Here is a 16924-nt window from a genome sequence, read left to right as displayed (position 1 = left end):
GCTGGCTTTGGCTAAAAGTCACTTCCCTGCCTGCTTCCCTGCCGGCTGCTCCCAGGACAGCGAACGCTCTCTTGCATGGAGGGGTTCAACGCTGCCTCAAGCGTCCCCCAAAACCCGCATGTGTGAGACAGGGCAGTGGGGCTGCGAGGCAGGTTTTGTGGTGTCCCGCAGGACGTGGTCTGCACCAGAGAAAGGAGCATTCATTGAGGAGGAAGAGTAAATTCCCAAGACATTTGCCTGTTGTAGGTCTTAGAATCATCGAATCGTTAAGGTTGGAAAAGCCCTCCTAAGCTCACTTAGTCCTGCTGTCAGCCCAGCCCCACTGTGCCCACCAAACCCTGTCCCCAAGGGGCACATGGCTTGAACCCTTCCAGGGATGGAGACTCCACCACTGCCCTGGGCAGCCACTGCCAGGGCTTCACCACTCTGTCAGTAAAGAAACGTTTCCTAAAATCTAGTCTAAGCCTTCCTTGGGGCAGCTTGAGGCCATTTCCTCTCATCCTATCACTTGTCACTTGGGAGACGAGACCAGCACTCACCTCACCACAACCACCTTTTGGGTAATTGTAGAGGCCGATGAGGTCAGCCCTCAACCTCTTCCAGGCTGAACAATCCCACTTTCCTCAGCCGCTCCTCATATGTTCTCTAGACTTCAGATGTTCCATCATGGCAGCAACCCTGTTGTTATGATTAAACCCTTGTTATTAACGACTCCACGGGTAATAATAAAAAAAAAAATAGAGAGGAAAGTAGTTTCCTTTTAACTCGTGAGTGACGTTTCGGAGCTGTGGCGAGGTGCAGCTCGCCGGCTGCCCACAGCTGGATGTCATCTTGCAGAAATGCCCTGAGCGCCAGGGATGCTGTGTGGACGCTTCATTTGATTTTCAGCCCTCCTGGATGCAAGATCTCTCCCAGTGTGTCCTCGGCATGGGAACTGTGCGGGCAGGCTGGTGTCACCGTGCGGTGGCCACGGGACAGGGCTCTAGTGGTCTCTCTCTCTCAATTTGCTCCTTTGATGCTGAAGGCAAATGACATTAAATGCTTTTAACTGAGGCCTATAGCTGGGGCGGGGCCTACCCCCGACACCTCTCGCTAGCGCTAGCACGCATCCTTATGAAGACCAAGCTGCTGCTTGATTCCTACAGGAGAGCTGGAACATCTATTGCCGCTGAGGAAATGCGTTTGGTGAAAGCCCAGCACCCAGGAAGCCCGTGGCCAGTGTGCCTCCGGCTGTGGTGGGGTGGGAACTGCTGCTGGTGATCATCCTGATCAAGCGCAGCCAGCAGCAGAAGTAGTTTTTCCTCCCCAGCACAAGCCAGCGCTATTGCTTTTGGAGTGGGTGCACTCCAGGTGGATGCTGGTGATACCGGGAACAGACCTGCCAGCGTTTCTCCTTTGGTTTGGGTGGCATCGGTTGGGACCCTTCTTGCCCAGCATCATTCTGTGTTGCTACCTGATACTCTGGCTTTGAGTCTGAATTTGGCTCGAACACAGGCATTTGTTTATTCGAGTAAACAGAACAAAGCCAAAAATTCTTTTTTTTTTTTTTTCCCAACAGGTAATCCTTTTTCCCATGGGAACTGGCCATGGCTGTGCCACAGGGCCCTGGGCTAAAACAAGATAACATGGCCAAGACAAGCGTGGGAACGGCTGCTTGAGTGAGGCGAGGGGCAAACCAGAACAGACAAAGGCAATGGATAAATGCAGGAGCCAAGGGCATCTCTTCGTACCTTATCCAGGTACTGATGGCCAGAGACTGGAGGGGGATCTTTCTGGGACCTTCTGGGTTACCCTTGCATTTGTAGTTGTAGCAATACCTCCCATGTGTTTTTCGGGCTTCATGCTGGCTTCTGTGGATTCTGCTGAAACCTGTCCCAGACCTCTTTGCTCTGAAAGTCAGAAACCTTTTCATCTGCGGCCTGAAGAACTGAATGGCTTCTTTACAGCTCCACAACTATCGACTTTGAGCTTCCACAGGGTTTTCTCACGTTTTCTACCTTACCATGTGTATTTTGGTAGCAATTATACCCCCTGCAGCTCCTGCTGTGGTAGTCTAAATAAGCCAACTTTTGGTAGTTTCTTTTCCTAAGATAAACCCTGCTTTCTTTGACTTGTAGTTGTCCTCTGTTGCACCAGTTTCAGTTCCTCTCAAAGACGGGGCAGAAGGTTTTTAGAGTCATGGCTGGAATTTCTGGCTTAAGATCAATGGGTCTTCTGTTTCAAAATCCAATTCAGAGTGCTTTTAAGTACATATCTGATCATTACAGTGAGAATCTCAAAGACTGGAGCCCAAGCCTGTTTTTCAGCTACAAAACAACTCTGCTGACTCCCAGAATTTGTACGAATGTTTATAATCGCGGGGGGGAATCTAAGAGCCATTCAAACAAGAAGATAAGATTAGTAACAAAAGCGGCTGCGGTGCAATTGTTATTGTGGAGTCAAAGAAAAGGCTGTCACACATGGGGGATGTTGCCAAGAAAGATGCATTTGAGTCACTGAGCCATTCTTCTCTCATCCGCTGTCTGAATTCCCTTCAGTCTTCCTGGATCTGCTCAGGCTTAGCTGCTGTTGGGCACAGCCTTGGTCCAGTCCTCCTTCAGCACTCCCACAGTGGAAAAGGGAGCACATTTTGGTTCGAAGTGTTTCCTGAGCCGTGATGGGACTTGGGGCAATAAAGCACCCAAAGCAAAGCTGCCATTACCGTTGCCTAATAGCCGGAGCAATTAGGAAGCAGCTACAGCCACGTGGAAATGTCTGAAGTTGTGCAGAGGCTTAGACCAGCCCCCAAACTGGAATCTGTGACAGGACACTGAAAGCTTCTTTTGCTTTCCATCTGGGTCCTCTTATGAGTGTGCCTTTGGAGATGGAAGTTCAGCATGGCTTGTGTGCTGTCTGCGAGGCGTTGGTTGCCCTGTGAACAAGCCCCATCGTGTGCAGTGAACAAGAAATTAGCACACCACATATGTAAGTCATTTATGAAGATGGGAACGATGAACTGTGCACACAATAGAGTCGCTATTAGATCTGTCGATCCTAATTAAAAAAATACTTCTCAATGAAAATTATTTATAAAGAGAAATCACAGTGACCCTAAATCAAATTATTTGTGAATGGTTTTTAGTCTCCCAGATCAGCTAAAACTCCTGTGTTAGTCACTGGACGTCATCCAAACTACATGCTGAATGAGTAACAGCTGCCAAATCTCATTTTTTTTCACCCTCGCCTGGTTTGGCACAGGACAGTTAAAGTCATGTTTCTAAATATCTTTCAGAACATCAAAGCAACTGTAAAATAACAATGGAAAAGCTTGGCCACGGTTAACTACAGCCCTCCAGTTGCAACCGCTTCCCTCCAACAATGTCCCTCTGGTTGCTTTGCTGATCAGTGCTGGGTGAGCGCCAGGGCAGGGTTCCCCGGGGGGACTGGAGGGTCACAGCCCGAGGAGTTCCCCTGCCAGGGCACCGGCTTCCAGGCACTCAGGAGTGGGGCACAGCGAGGTCCAGGCTGTCCCTGGGTGCGGGGTTGGTGTCTTCCTGACCACCTGCATCCACACTGGCATCCCCATATCCACTGTGTTCCTTGTCCATACGGTGAGCTGTGAAGAGATCTCTTTTGCTTGCTCTGAAACACAAAAAAGGGGGGTGAGGAAAGGGAGTCGGTGAATGCACAATGGCAGAATGAGTTGTTGCTTCTTGTGTCTGCAAAGATAAAGTGCTGATTCTTTTAAACACCACATGAAGTCCCATCCCAGGGTATTAAATTTGGGATTGTTTTCATGATGTCTTGTTCCAATTATGCAGTGAGCTTTCTCTGCTCCTTTGACCATCCTGCAAGTCCTCCCACTCCCCTTCTCTCAGCAAGCTGGCCTCCCCCTTGTCAATTTTTTCTCTTTCTGACAACGGAGGGCTCTGTGGTGTCATTACCTGCAGAGAGGGGGGGGTCTTTGCCAGTTCTTGATTCCCAATGAAGTTAGAGGAAAGCATGGTTCTCCAGCTCTGCACATAGTCTGGTAAGTGCTGGTTGCTGTTCTGTTGAAAACTGTCAAGAAATGGCCACCAAATTCTAATCTTGCTGTTTTTTGGTGACTGTGATTTATAAAATCAGGGTTCTCTGCTCAATGCCTCCTATAGAGGAGTAGGGACTAGAGCCCAGCACCATGTACTGTAGCCAGCAAAGATTGCGCAGCCTCTAAATGTGACCCGACCCTGGTCTGACACCAGCAGAGCTGTCCCCAGAGGGACTGGGGCTCTGTTTGCCCTGCATTCCAGTAGCCTGCCTCCCAGTGTCTGGATGGCTTGTTTGCCTCTAGTCAAAGTGGTGTGATGCCTTGTTGGACCTCCTGCTTTCCTTCACTCTTCACATGCTTGCAGCGTTGGCTGGGAAGTTGCTCCACCCCCAGGGGCATCTAAGAGGACAGGCGCAGCTGGCTTGGTGGGACAGTTTGCTGTGGCTCCCAGCACATTGGTTGGCTCATCTTTTTATTAAAATCATGGAATCATAGAATCATTGAGGTTGGAAAAGACCTCTAAGCTCATCCAGTCCAGCCGTCAGCTCAACCTCACTGTGCCTACTAAACCATGTCCCAAAGTGCTACATATACTCGTGTTTTTGAACATCTCCAGGGATGGAGACTCCACCACTGCCCTGGGCAGCCTCTGCCAGTGCTTCACCATTCCTGTGTTTTTTTAGTGTTCCTGTTGTTCTCCTACTGCCTTGCTGGTGCCTCCAGAGCTGCAGCTGACTGCCTGGGTGGTCCTGGGGTGCTGTTCCTACAGCCGTCACTCCAGGTCCCAGACTTATACAGTCATGCAACACGCCAAATGATCTCTCTGTTCTTGCTCTTCTTTCAGGGATTACGGATATGCTGGGGTGTGTGGGCTATGAATCCATTTCTCAAGGCACAGTTTTGGAAAGCATGATGTAGAAGCACTGGCAGACATCACCTGCAGCACTTCTGGGTTTCCCAGGCCTGCCAGACAGAGATGCACCTCACTCCTGTGCCAGAATACCTGATTTATACTGCCATTCATTTACAGTCTCCCAAAGCCTCTGGATTACACCGAGTCGGGTCACTGATGTGTTCAAGAGCTGCCCAGCCACTGCAGGTTCCCACAGAAGAAGAGGGTGTGAGAAAGCAGTGCTTTCCATGCCAAGTGGAGACAGGTCTTTGCTCTAGAGACTTCTAGACGTGAGTGTGCCTTGTTCCAGACAAACATCCATGCCTCCTCCAGGCTGGCGGAGATTTCTAGCCATTTGTAACACCTCTGGTTTGAAGTGAGGACTCCAGGCCCTCTTTGATGCTTCTTCTTGCAGGCTGGTAATTCTTTCAACCCCCTTTCCTTCAAAAGCATTTGAGGATGCTGGCAATTCCCAAATCATGGACTAGATCTTTTATGGTCCTTTGAAAAGTCCTTGGTGTGTTCATAGAATCACAGAATCATGGGTACAAATAACCTTCTGTACTGTTCAGACAGCCTTCTGAGAACTGTGCAAACCCACCATCTCACCCATCATTTCTCATCACTTTAATATCTGGGTGGTGCCTCGCTCATCCAGCTGAAAGCTACTGGAGGTTTGGGGTTTCTTTCCTACTGCTTTTCTGTCTGCAGTGTTGTCTCCATGGGAGTATAAGGCATTAAATTGTCACGTGTGGAAGCAGTTTCCTGTAGGCAGTGAGTGTCACCAGGTCCTTGCTCTGCTACTGGCCCAGGGCAGGTAGGGATGCCAAGGTGGCACGCTTTGTTTTTTGAGAATGGCTTGCAGTTCAGCTTATCTTTCAGCCTCCTGCCTATACAAGTGGCGTATGACAGGTCACTATCCTGTGGAGACCTCTCCCTGGCCGGACCATGGTCTGGTGCTGGTAAAGCCATTTCTTCAGTCTTTTTATTGCTGAGTGTGTTGGATGCTTTGAGACAACTGATACTGGAGGATGGATGGAGCTCTGCCACAGCTCCAGGATAGAGCTGCCGTGATTTGTTGTGGCCAGGGTCGTGTGAGACAGGCACCTTTGTGCCCCATGGCTTACTGCAGCTCATCGACCTCATCGACCGGGAATGTTGAAATCTAGTCAGAGTTGTCCCATTGGCTCTCTGGGCTCTCTAATGAACACTCCAGGCACTATCACTGCAGTGACTTTTAGTTTCCTTGCTAGCACTTCCCGGGTCCGACCACCTTATCCCGAGCAGTGGGATGTTTCCAGTTCAATAGTCAGTCTTCCTTGTGAAGCTGAGGTCTCCTACTGCCTGCTGAGGAAGTGTCTCTCCCAGCTCCCAGCTCCAGGTCATGGTTCCAATGTGATGCTGCACTCAGGCTGATAGAGAAGTGGCATTTAGGGCCCTTGAGTGTCCAAAGCTGAAGCAGAGCTGCCTGCCCAATTCCCTCCCTCCATACTTTTTCAAAGGCATGCTCATAAACACAGCAAATATAGACAAAAACCCTCAATGAAGACCATTATCTGGGGCCTCAATGTTGGTGGCATTGTCCAGATCATAGAATTGTAGAATCATGGAATCATTAAGCCAAGTAAACAAAACTCCATGAAAGATGGGGAGCCAGTACCATGCCACACTGGCAGCAGCCAGCCTCCCTGAGAGCTGAGGGCTTGCTATGTCCACTCAGAGTGGGAACAGGCAGGTTAGCATCCTATCTCAAGAACCAGGCATTTGCTGCTGTGTCAATGCATCCCGACAATCCAATCCAGTCCATGTGTTATATGCTAAGGAATGATTTCATCCTCTCCACAAGGGAATTTTAGTCCCACTTAACTAATCCATGGTATCTGGCTGAAAGCATGCACTGTGGGGTTATGCTGATGCTTCCTTGAGGTTCTTTGTGAGAGCACAGAGATCTTTAAGTCCTCATGGTGCGTCATCTTTTGTTTCACACAGTGTCCCACGCTGCATCCCCAAACCTATGATGTCTCCTCCAAAGTAATGAGGAACTCATCCCTCTATGTTGTCTGGCACAAAGAACTGGGCTCCCAGCTCAGCATCATAACAGATCCCAGCTGAGCACACCACAAAATCTTCAAGCTCATCCGATGCTTCAGATACTTCCTTGTGCTTCTCTGGGAGGAACCGTGACTTCTGAAGCTCACCAAAGAGCTTCTGGTATGGGAGAAGAAAAGGGGTCCAATGCTGAGACTCAAGTTTGACACCGCAGGGTGTACTCTGAAAGCCAAGGAAACCCCAGGGAATATCCCAAAGCCACTAGCTACTCCATAAAGGAAAAGATGTATTAAAAATCAGAGTTTTAAAAGAAAAAAATCAGCCTTTGGGGCTGACGTTCTGTCTCACAGCATCCTTGGCATGGCCTTTGCAGGGAGGCTTGTGATGCTGTGGACCCCGATGCTCCTGTGCAGTCACGAAGCATCACTTCCTGTCACTTGTTCCTTGGGAGAAGAGACCAGCACCCACTTCACCACAACCGCCTTTCCAGGAGCTGCAGAGAGTGATGTGGTCTCTACCTTCAGCCTCCTCTTCTCCAGGCTAAACTTCAGAAGCTCAGGACCTGCCTTTTGGGTCCTGGGACACGTATGTGTGTGAGTGAATGCAGCCCTGCAGACACAGAGCTGATATGCAAAGCAGTAATTTAAAAAGATTCTACATAAAACCAGGAATAAAGTAATAACTACCTGGAGGAGAGCAGAGGCACTGAAGCTATGCACGTGTCATTAATTTAAACACTTCCAACTCGCCTCCCTACCGATTGCAAATTAAGCAGAAAAAAATAATGCCCTGGAAGCTCTCGTTGGTGCCCAGCCAGAGGTGAGCAGGGAGGACCCTAAAGCTTGTCTGCAACACCTCTTGCAAAGCTTTGGAGAGGTGGCTATAAAAGCCTGTTCTGTTCACAGTGCCCTTGGCCCCTCCTTGGCTCGCAGGTGGCCCAGCTGCAGCACTACTGCTGTGGCTCTTATCCAATCTCATTTTAAAATGCTTCATCTTCAGCTTCTTGCAGGGCTGTGCTGGTGCTGAGGCTGAGAGGGGAATCGCCCTGGAAACTGGTCTGTGCTCTCTGGGGATAATGGGGGCTGCTCTGCAGATCCAGGAGGGAATTGCCCTCTTCAAAGCTTCTCCCGAAGGTTAGCCACTGCTCTTTGAGCACCAAAAATGCAAGGGAGATGGGTGTCTTGACCTGGAAGGAGATCAGTTAGGATTACAGAACCATCGAATCACAGAGTGCTTTTGGTTGCAAGGGACCTTCACAGGTCATCCAGTCCACCCCCACCGCGACATAGGCAGGGATATCTTTAACTTGATCAGGTTTGTCAGAGCCGCATCCAACCTGACCTTGAATATTCCAGGGATGGGGCCTCTGCTGCCTCCCTGGGCAATCTGGGCCAGTGCCTCATCACCCTTATATCCAGTCTAAATCTCCCCTCCCTTAGTCACGACAGGCCCTGCTAAAAAGCCTGTCCCCAGCTTTCCAGGAGCCTCTTTCAGTACTGGAAGCTGCTCCAAGGTCTCCCTGGAACCTTCTCTTCTCCAGACTGAACAATCCCAACTCTCTCAGCCTGGCCTCGTAAGGGAGGTGCTGCAGCCCACGGATCATCTCTGTGGCTTCCTCTGTACTGTCTCCAACAGCTCCATGTCCTTCCTGAGCTGAGGACTCCAGAACTGGATGCAGGGCTCCAGGTGGGGTCTCACCAGACGGAGCAGAGGGGCAGAATTTCCTCCCTCACCTGCTGGTCCCACTGCTTTGGATGCAGCCCAGGACATGGTTGGTTTCTGGCCTGCAAGAGAACATTGACTCATGTCCAGCTTTCCCTCCATCAGTACCTCAAGTCCTTCTCTTCTAGGCTGCTTTCAGTCACATCATCCCCCAGCCTGTATCGAACCCAAGGATACAGTTGTGAGCTTTCCCTGCCATTGCAAGACCACAGTATGCCAGAAAAGCCCATTCCCAGGGGAGACTGTGTATTTGGGTGGAGATGGCCAGGATGAGCTGGCCACCCCTGAAGGACTGGTGCTGTCCCTGTCTCTCGTGTCCTTTCCTTTTCCCCTCTGTAAGGTTTCCACAGACCTTCTTGGAGGGAGGGTCAGGAACAGATGAGGGCTAGCAGGAACCTTCTGCCCTCCTCAGGGCCCATCCTAGAAGTGCTTGGCCAGCCCGTGTGGCTATTCAGGCATTAATAGAGGGGAGATGTGGAGTGTGTGGCAGCTCTGGCTGGAGGAGGACAGACACAGGGGACTGTTGGGTGCCTTTGGACAAGCGCAGTGCTGGGGATCCAGGCTCAAAGCGGAGCCGAGAAGCTCAGGAACGGTGCTGGCAGGAGGGAGCTCTGTCTCCCTTGACCTGGGGTGCAGGGTCTCCTCCTGTCTCCCACGCACATTGTCCCAAAACATCAGGAGGAGTTACCATCTCCCTCATTTTCCTGGTGCTACTTTCCCAGAGAGAAGCACCTGCTGTCTACTCAGATGACCCCAGTTTGGGGTGTGCATCAGGCTCTGAGCCCTAACAGTGAATTGCCCCCTTGCATGTGCCGGGGCTGCTGTTTCTCTCCCTGCTTGCGTTGCCAGAGGCTTCCTCGGGTGGTGCTCACCCATGCACAGGGCCCTGTGCCCAGGCTGTGCCATGGAGCAGAGGGAAGTCTGTGGGTGCCAGAGGTGCCTATCCTGGAGCCATGCAGGGAGGAACACAGAGCAATGCCATGCTGGTGCTGTGGGCTGCTAGCTCCTCCTTCTTAGTTGTGACAGTAGAGGAGAAAGAGAGAAATCTCTGGGCAAGAACTGAAGCAGTTGCGTGTCTCTTGGCACCTCTCAACCTCAGTGCCCAATAGTTTCTGTGTTTCTTGCATGAAGATGCCTTCCAAGAAGACTTGCACAGCTCCTGAAGCTGGGTCTGAGTTTTCACACTAGCCTGGTGTCTTGCTCTTTCTGGGATGGGTGACAAGTCTCATGAGCTTGAGCTCTCTCCGCAGGGCTGGACCCTCCAGTTGGTGACCAGATTCAAGCAGGGCACCTGCTGCTCCACCTGATGCTGGTGGAGCTCATGCTGATGCTGTTTGGAGGTCATCAGGAGAGGAATTTCATTGGATTCCTTGAGACACAAACACTTAGTTTACTGTAAACCAATGTTTTTACACAGATGCCCCTCTGCCTGGCAGGCAGCTTGGAGAAACTAGGAGCCTTGGTCCAGAAAAATTTATAGCTTGTAAGTTCTAAACAACTCATTTTGCAATCATCTGTATGAGAGCAGCGAAGGCATCTTATTGTCAGCTGTTCACAGCAACTGACCATGGTGGCAAACAAAGCCCTTACGGAGGACATGCAGAGATGATCCGGAAATATGATTTGGTGGAGTAAGGAACTGCAGGATGAGAGTCTGAAGCCATCCTTCAGGCACAGAAACACTTGCCTGTTTCCTGGTCCTTCCATGGCCCAGCCAGCTGGCCTGCCCCACACCTGGGAGGAGGCACGCACTGGACCTCAGTCCTGTGTGTGCCAAGGCAATAAAGGTGCTCTTTGAACCGATGTCTTTCTCGGGCAGAAGCCACAGCTGTCCTTCAAGGAGCAGGAATACCTGTGCTGATAGATGGAGGTATGGGCCAGCATTCAGCTCTGCAGTCCTGCAGGACATGAGAAGGGGACATCACTGGTGGGAGGTAGATGCAATACCACCTTTTAAAGTTCCATCAGCTTCTGGACCCAGGGGAAGAGAAGAGCCAACCTGCCTTCTCCCTTGAAGCTTCACCAAGAAGAAAAGGGACTGTTGCAAGAGGGTTGTCTAAGGGCAGTTGCTCGTCATTCACAAGGTGGTGGGCTTGATATGTACCAGCCGTAAGGAGATGAAGAGGCCCAGCTCATGTGCTAACTGCAGATGTCCCATGCATCTGACAGGTGCTGTGACAAGGAAGAGGGAGGCACAGGGTGAAGTCCTCCGTCCCTCATCTGCAAGTGACTTCCCATGGGCAACACTAAGAAATGTTGCATTGGAACAGGGAAATGACAGTCACTTCACTTTTTTTTTAAAGCACTTCCTTTTATTTCTTAAGTATTTAACAATTACCTTCATTTCTTTTACAGTTGCTTTGGGATGTTGTCTGGAGCATCACTGGGATTGCTTCCTTTCTTGCTGAGACCTGGCTGGGCTTTGAAAACCTGGGGTGCCTTCTCTCTGTGGTGTGGCTAGAAACTAACAGCTCAAAGATCTTGTCCCATAACTTGTCGCCTCAGTGTCTTGGGATTTTGCTGAAGGAGCATTTAATTTCAATCTTCTTGGACCATAAGCCAGACCCTTACTGTGAAGGCAAGATCTCTTGGCTTTTCCCTGCAAGATGCCATAGAAAAAGCCCTGTAAAGGTAACCGGTCTTTTGATTCTCTGGTTTCTCACACTGCAAAAGAGTTTGCAGGAACCACTGGCATGTGTCAGTGGTGAAATTGCTTCACTTTTATGAGGTGATTCCTTGTTTGTCTCGGAGGGTCTCAGAGTAGGAGAGGATGGTGTTTGCTGGGCTGCCTCAGTAAAGGGAAACTTCTGTGCCCCAGTCCTGGTGGAGTGACAGCCACTGTCTGCCCTGGCAGCTCCTCCTGCACCTCAGCTGTGTTTGGATCAGACAGGGGCTCCAAAGGCATCTGCAGGTTCTATGCTTTTAGATTAGTGAGTCCCACCAGGGGCTGTGCAAGCCCTGCAATGGATGGGACAAGGAGAACAGTTGACTGAATCAGGCCAGGAGGAGGAGAAAACTACAGCAAATCCACGGCTTCCCCAAATCCTGCGGGGGGGGGGGGGGGGGGGGGGGAGCAGGAATCACCTGGAGCCAAGGAGAAATGCATCCAGCACAGCAAAAAAACCCTTGTAGAAGTAGAAGTAGAGAAGTGAAGGCTCCAGGGAGAATTTAGAGCAGCTTCCAGTACTGAAAGGGGCTCCAGGAAAGCTGGGGAGGGGGTCTGGATCAGGGAGTGCAGGGAGAGGACGAGGGGGAACGGTTTTCAACTGAAAGAGGAGAGATCGGGATGAGACCTTAGGGAGAAATGTTTTGTTGTGAGGGTGGGGAGGCCCTGGCCCAGGTTGCCCAGAGCAGTGGTGGCTGCCCCATCCCTGGAGGTGTTCAAGGCCAGGTTGGATGGGGCTTGGATCCCCTGATCCAGTGGGAAGTGTCTCTGCCCATGGCAGGAGGGTTGAACCTACATAGGCTTTAAAGTTCTCTTCCAGCCTTCGACCATTCTATGATGGTTATTCTCCCTCCCCAGGGATAATGAGGGACTCACGGCATGTCTAGATCAAGGGGCTGCTTTGTTTCTATGGATTACAATTGAGGATATTGGCTACTGGAATATTTTGGGAACTAGCCCTTTTGTGATTGAGATAGAGTGCAGCAAACTTGAACATCCTCTCAATAATGATATTAATTGTTTTACAGCTGCCCTGCAAATACCATGTGGTACAGGTTGGAAGATGCACTGCTCTGATCCTGCAAGGTTTGGGTAGAGCAGGTAAGAGCCTGTGGTGTGTGGACACCTGGTTTGTGTTTGAGAGGAAAAAGGCTTGCAAACCAGAAGCACTTGCAAACCACCTTTGCCAGGGAGCTGTGGGATAGTCTGCAGCCATCACAGCAGCGCAGGCCTTGTTCTGCTGAGACCAGTGCTGGGGGCTGGAAAGAGAAGGGGATCCACCACATTTGAGGGCGATGCTGTTCTGCAAGGTGAGGTGGGGGAGAGGGTTGTTTCTGCAGCTCAGTAAGAATGGCCCAACAACAAACAGCTTAATAAAATATCTGCTTTAATAAGATGGAATAAAAAGAAGGATATAGAATAGCTCGAAGGACCAAAAAGCAGAAACTTCTTTCCAGGGATGGGATATATACAGCACCATGGGAAAATCCATGCTGAGTCCACCCGATGCTGCACGAATGCAGGGTGCCCCACATCTGAAAGGGCATAAGATTTACTCACTCTTGATGTTTCTTTTTTAATTCTGCCTTATTAAAACAACTGTTTTATTAAGCCATTTGCTGTTGGACCTTTCTCACTGAAATCAGAGAGCCCACCCCACCTTCACCAGCTTAGACCCACCTTGGGAAGAAGCAGAGAGCGTTCCTGAGGAAGGGGCTGTGCAAAGGGCTTGCAAAGGACCACTCCACCCAGGCTGGGCCATATCTCCTGCAGGCTCTGGCTCCTGTTGGCTTTCTGACCTTCCCCAGCCTGGAGAGGTGGGAGGGATGTGCAGGGGCCCTGCTCTGGAGGGGCTCTGGGAGCCTCAGGTCCTCACTGTCCTCACTGCTTCCTTGAATGGTGAAGCCGTGACTCCTGCACGGGGAACAGGCAGGGTTAAAGTGCTGGGTGTTCTGTCACAGGTAGCTAGCATTCCCCTCCCCAGTTAAGTGTTGAGACATAGCCGTGCCGGGCTGGTTTGAGCTCATCTATCCCAGAGCAACAGGGTCCCAGAAGAGGTAGTGGGGTGGGAGCCCTGGGATGCTCCTGACCTTTGCCTGCTGGCATGGTGACTGTTGGTGGAGGAACCCTGCCCGCATGCTGTGCTCTCTTTTAGGGGTACGCCACCTCCTGGGAAACTGAAATAATCTAGATGGTGATCTAAGCATCCCAAAACACACTATAGAGCCATTGCCCCTGATGACATGCCCCATCAAGGGGAGTTTGGCTCTGCTGCCTTTGTGCCTGCCCTCTGGGTAGGTTTTGGCCACCATCAATTCAGCCTTTAGCCTCCTCTTGGCTGGACTAAATGAGACCACTGACCTTCCCCCTGATCTTAATCCCTGGGTCCCCAACCCAAAGAGCATGAGGGTGTAATTCCTTATCCCCACCATTCCACGAGAGGACAGAGCAGACGGTAACAGTACCCCATGGCCAGGTAAGTGGTGGTGACCTCTGTGCCCACTGCTCCTGGAGTGAGCAGAGACTCCCACTGACACCTCTATCCTGGCAGAGCTGTCCTGGCAGCCTTCCCAGATCATGAATTTTGGATAAGGACATATAAATTATTGTGCCTGACTTTGCAGGGTTAATCTCAGTGCAGATGTTTGTGGTGCTGCCTGCATCCTCAGCTCCAGCGAGGACATGCCCGGCAAAGGGCTGAGGAGGGAGCTACAGACCAGGAAAGACACGGGGCCATCACCGCCCGGAGACACCAGGGAAGCCGTGAGGTGCCTGTGCGGGGAGGATCCAGGCTGCGTGCCCAGAGGTGGGATGCAGCAGCTGAGCTGCTTTGCTCTGTTTGTAACCTCCCACTGCTGCTGAACAGGCTTCGCAGGGCGGAGAGGGAGCTGAAGCTGCAGCTGAAAATTGAAGCTTGAGGCTCAGGTGCTTGGAAGAGCTTAGGAGCCCCATTCACCCATCGTTCCCTAGGAAAGCGGGAGCTCGAGTCCCTCCTGGGTCCTCCGTTTTGCTCTCAGGCTCAGCACAGCGTGAGACTTCCACACTCCACCTTGGAGCAAAAATCATTTGCATTAACTCTTTGAGTAAAGGAGACGTAAGTTCACAATTAAACTGCAGTGCACAGCATCACAATGGGATATGAGGCAAGGAAAGAAAGAGGAAGGAGAAGGAAAACCAGCTCAGTCTTTATTTTTAATTTGCATCCTTTTAACTGGTGAAGGAGTGCTGGGTGAGCACAGTGACAGTGACACGGTGTGCTCCTGTGAGTAGGATCCAGCCTCCCTACCTGGGCATCACAGCAGGGAGGTTGCATTCAGGACCTTATACCTAAAAGCCTGATGCCCTGGGTTGGATCCTCCCAGGTGTCTCCAGTCTGGTCCCCCAGTGGGGCGGGATGAGGGGCCAGTGTACAGGTGAGTGCTGAAACCTGTCCTGCAGGGAGGAGGTGCAGCTGGGAAGCTGACAGAGGAGCCGGCCAACAATTCATAGGGCAGGAATAGTCCAAGGAGCTGTCTATGCCAAGGGATGTGGGATCACTTGGGTTCATTCAAGGGCACAAGTTAAAACACCAGGAATAGGCTTAGTGAAAAAGCAGACTGAAAGAGAGTAGAGCAAAGGCAACAGACAACTTGTATTTGGCATTTACTTGCCTGAGTGTGGTGTTTCAGGGGTGTAGGATCAGCCTGGGAAAGTGCACACTGGTGGAGAGCCATGAGGGGAACATCCAGACCCCATCCCCAGGTTTTCCTGCCCCTTATACAAAACAGCCTGTGCGCAGCCACCCCTCTCTGCATCCCAGCCTTCCTGGCAGGAGGTGAGATGGCAAGGTGAGGGATGAGGCTCCAGCACCCCTTTGGTCCTCTTGGCTTCCTGCCAAAATTGCTAATTAAAAGGCCAGTTTCATCAAGTGATTTTTCTGACGCAAAAACTTTTCCATAAGGAACTGGTCCCAAATCTACCAATTCATTTCACATTTATTTTGAATCTAAGCTTTGTAGTCTGTAATTTCCTCGAGGGCTTGATTATCTCCTCTATCAAAGCACTGTTGTTCTGGTTTGTGAGACCTATATTTCATGTTGCTGTCAGGTCTCTGCACTTTTCAATACAGGGCTTCGATGCTGCTACCTGAGCTTCTGGGCTTTCATATTTATTTGAATCCATTAAACAAGTCACCACTTCTGTAGTATCAAGGCTGTTCTCCAGTCTAGGGGTGCCTGCAAGCATTAATTTGCTGCTGCAGAAATGGTCTCAGAAGTTGTTTAGAAAAGGTCTGTCATCTAAATGGTGGCAGATAATATTTAAACAGCCAAACCATCATTGTCTGTCTCTGTTATTGTGGTGGCACCTCAGGTCCTCCTTCTCTGTGTTCCCTGCCCATGTAGTAAGCTATGCAGCCACTCAGCATAGTTTTACACCAAAGAATACATGAAACAGGAAAAAGTGGGAAGGGGAAACATTTTCCTGAGACTGCAGAGCCCTCAGCCCTCAGTCAGGGGGTGTGAGCAGCCCAGTTCCCTGCAATGACACATATATTTTGCAGTGGGAAAAGCTGTTGTTTTCATTGGAATGCTTTCATCAACTTTTCCATGGATGCACCTACATCCCCAGCTTCAAACTTATGAGCATTGCTTCGAGGCCATCTCTGCAATGTGCTGCCGAGACGAAGTTCTGAGATGTGCTGAAGCGAGGAGGAGAGGTGCTGAATATGGACACGTAAAACACGCAGCCTCTCTGCTACCTGGATTAGCTTCCACCTTGAACGCATTCAAAGTCTCCCTTGTCATGGAATCATAGAGTCACAGGATGATTAAGGGTTGGAAGGAACCTCAAAGCCCATCCAGTTCCAACCCCTGCCTGCGGGGGACTGCAGGGACACCTCCCACTGAATTAGGGGAGGTGAACCCCATCCAACCTGGCCTTGAACCCCTCCAGGGATGGGGCAGCCACCACTGCTCTGGGCAGCCTGTTCCAGGGCCTCCCCACCCTCACAGCAAAACATTTCTTCCTAAGATCTCATCTCAGTCTCCCCTCTTTCAGCTGAAAACCATTCCCTCTCATCCTATCCCTGCTTTCCTGGAGCCCCTTTCAGTACCAGAAGCTGCTCTAAGGTCTCCCTGGATCCTTCTATTTCCTAGGCTGAACAACTCAAATCAGCAAGGCAACACTTCTAGTCCCTCAGAAGAGTAGTGTTGGCCGGGCAGTGCGATCTGTCACCAGAAAGAGGACACATGGGCACAAAATGGCACCAGCAGGAACTGGGACACTGCCCTTTGTGACACCTGTCACCAGGCAGGGCTCTTTGTGCCAGGAATTCCCTTGGCAGAGGGAAAGAGATATCTGAGCACTGCTTTGTTTTGCGGGCATCCCTGGGAAATTGAGGGAGCAAAAATAAAGGGGACTGAAAAAAACAGCCCTGGCGGCAGTTGTCTGAGGGATAAAAGCCTCTGATAGTGCTGCTGAGTTTTTGGGGTCCTCCAGGCAGGGTGGAATCTGGGCTGAGATGAACCATCATCAGATGAACCATCTTCCTTTCAGGATTGCCAATATGATGAGTTTTGCAGCATGGAGAGATGAGCTTCTGAGAAATTAA

The 16924-nt window shown here is 50.7% G+C and overlaps 1 long non-coding RNA gene across 1 annotated transcript; it reads left to right on the top strand.

The window, feature by feature from the left end:
• The first annotated feature begins 1479 nt into the window (after positions 1-1479).
• Positions 1480-15341, top strand: LOC128853596 (uncharacterized). Its single transcript, XR_008452214.1, has 4 exons — positions 1480-1739; positions 11025-11300; positions 12363-12435; positions 13959-15341. It is a non-coding gene; the product is annotated as an uncharacterized LOC128853596 (long non-coding RNA).
• Positions 15342-16924: the final 1583 nt, after the last annotated feature.

Source organism: Cuculus canorus, chromosome 14 (assembly GCF_017976375.1).
Source record: "Cuculus canorus isolate bCucCan1 chromosome 14, bCucCan1.pri, whole genome shotgun sequence".
NCBI classification, from domain to species: domain Eukaryota; kingdom Metazoa; phylum Chordata; class Aves; order Cuculiformes; family Cuculidae; genus Cuculus; species Cuculus canorus.
The sequence above is the reverse complement of the archived record's forward strand: the minus strand, read 5'-3'. Positions and strand labels throughout refer to the sequence as shown.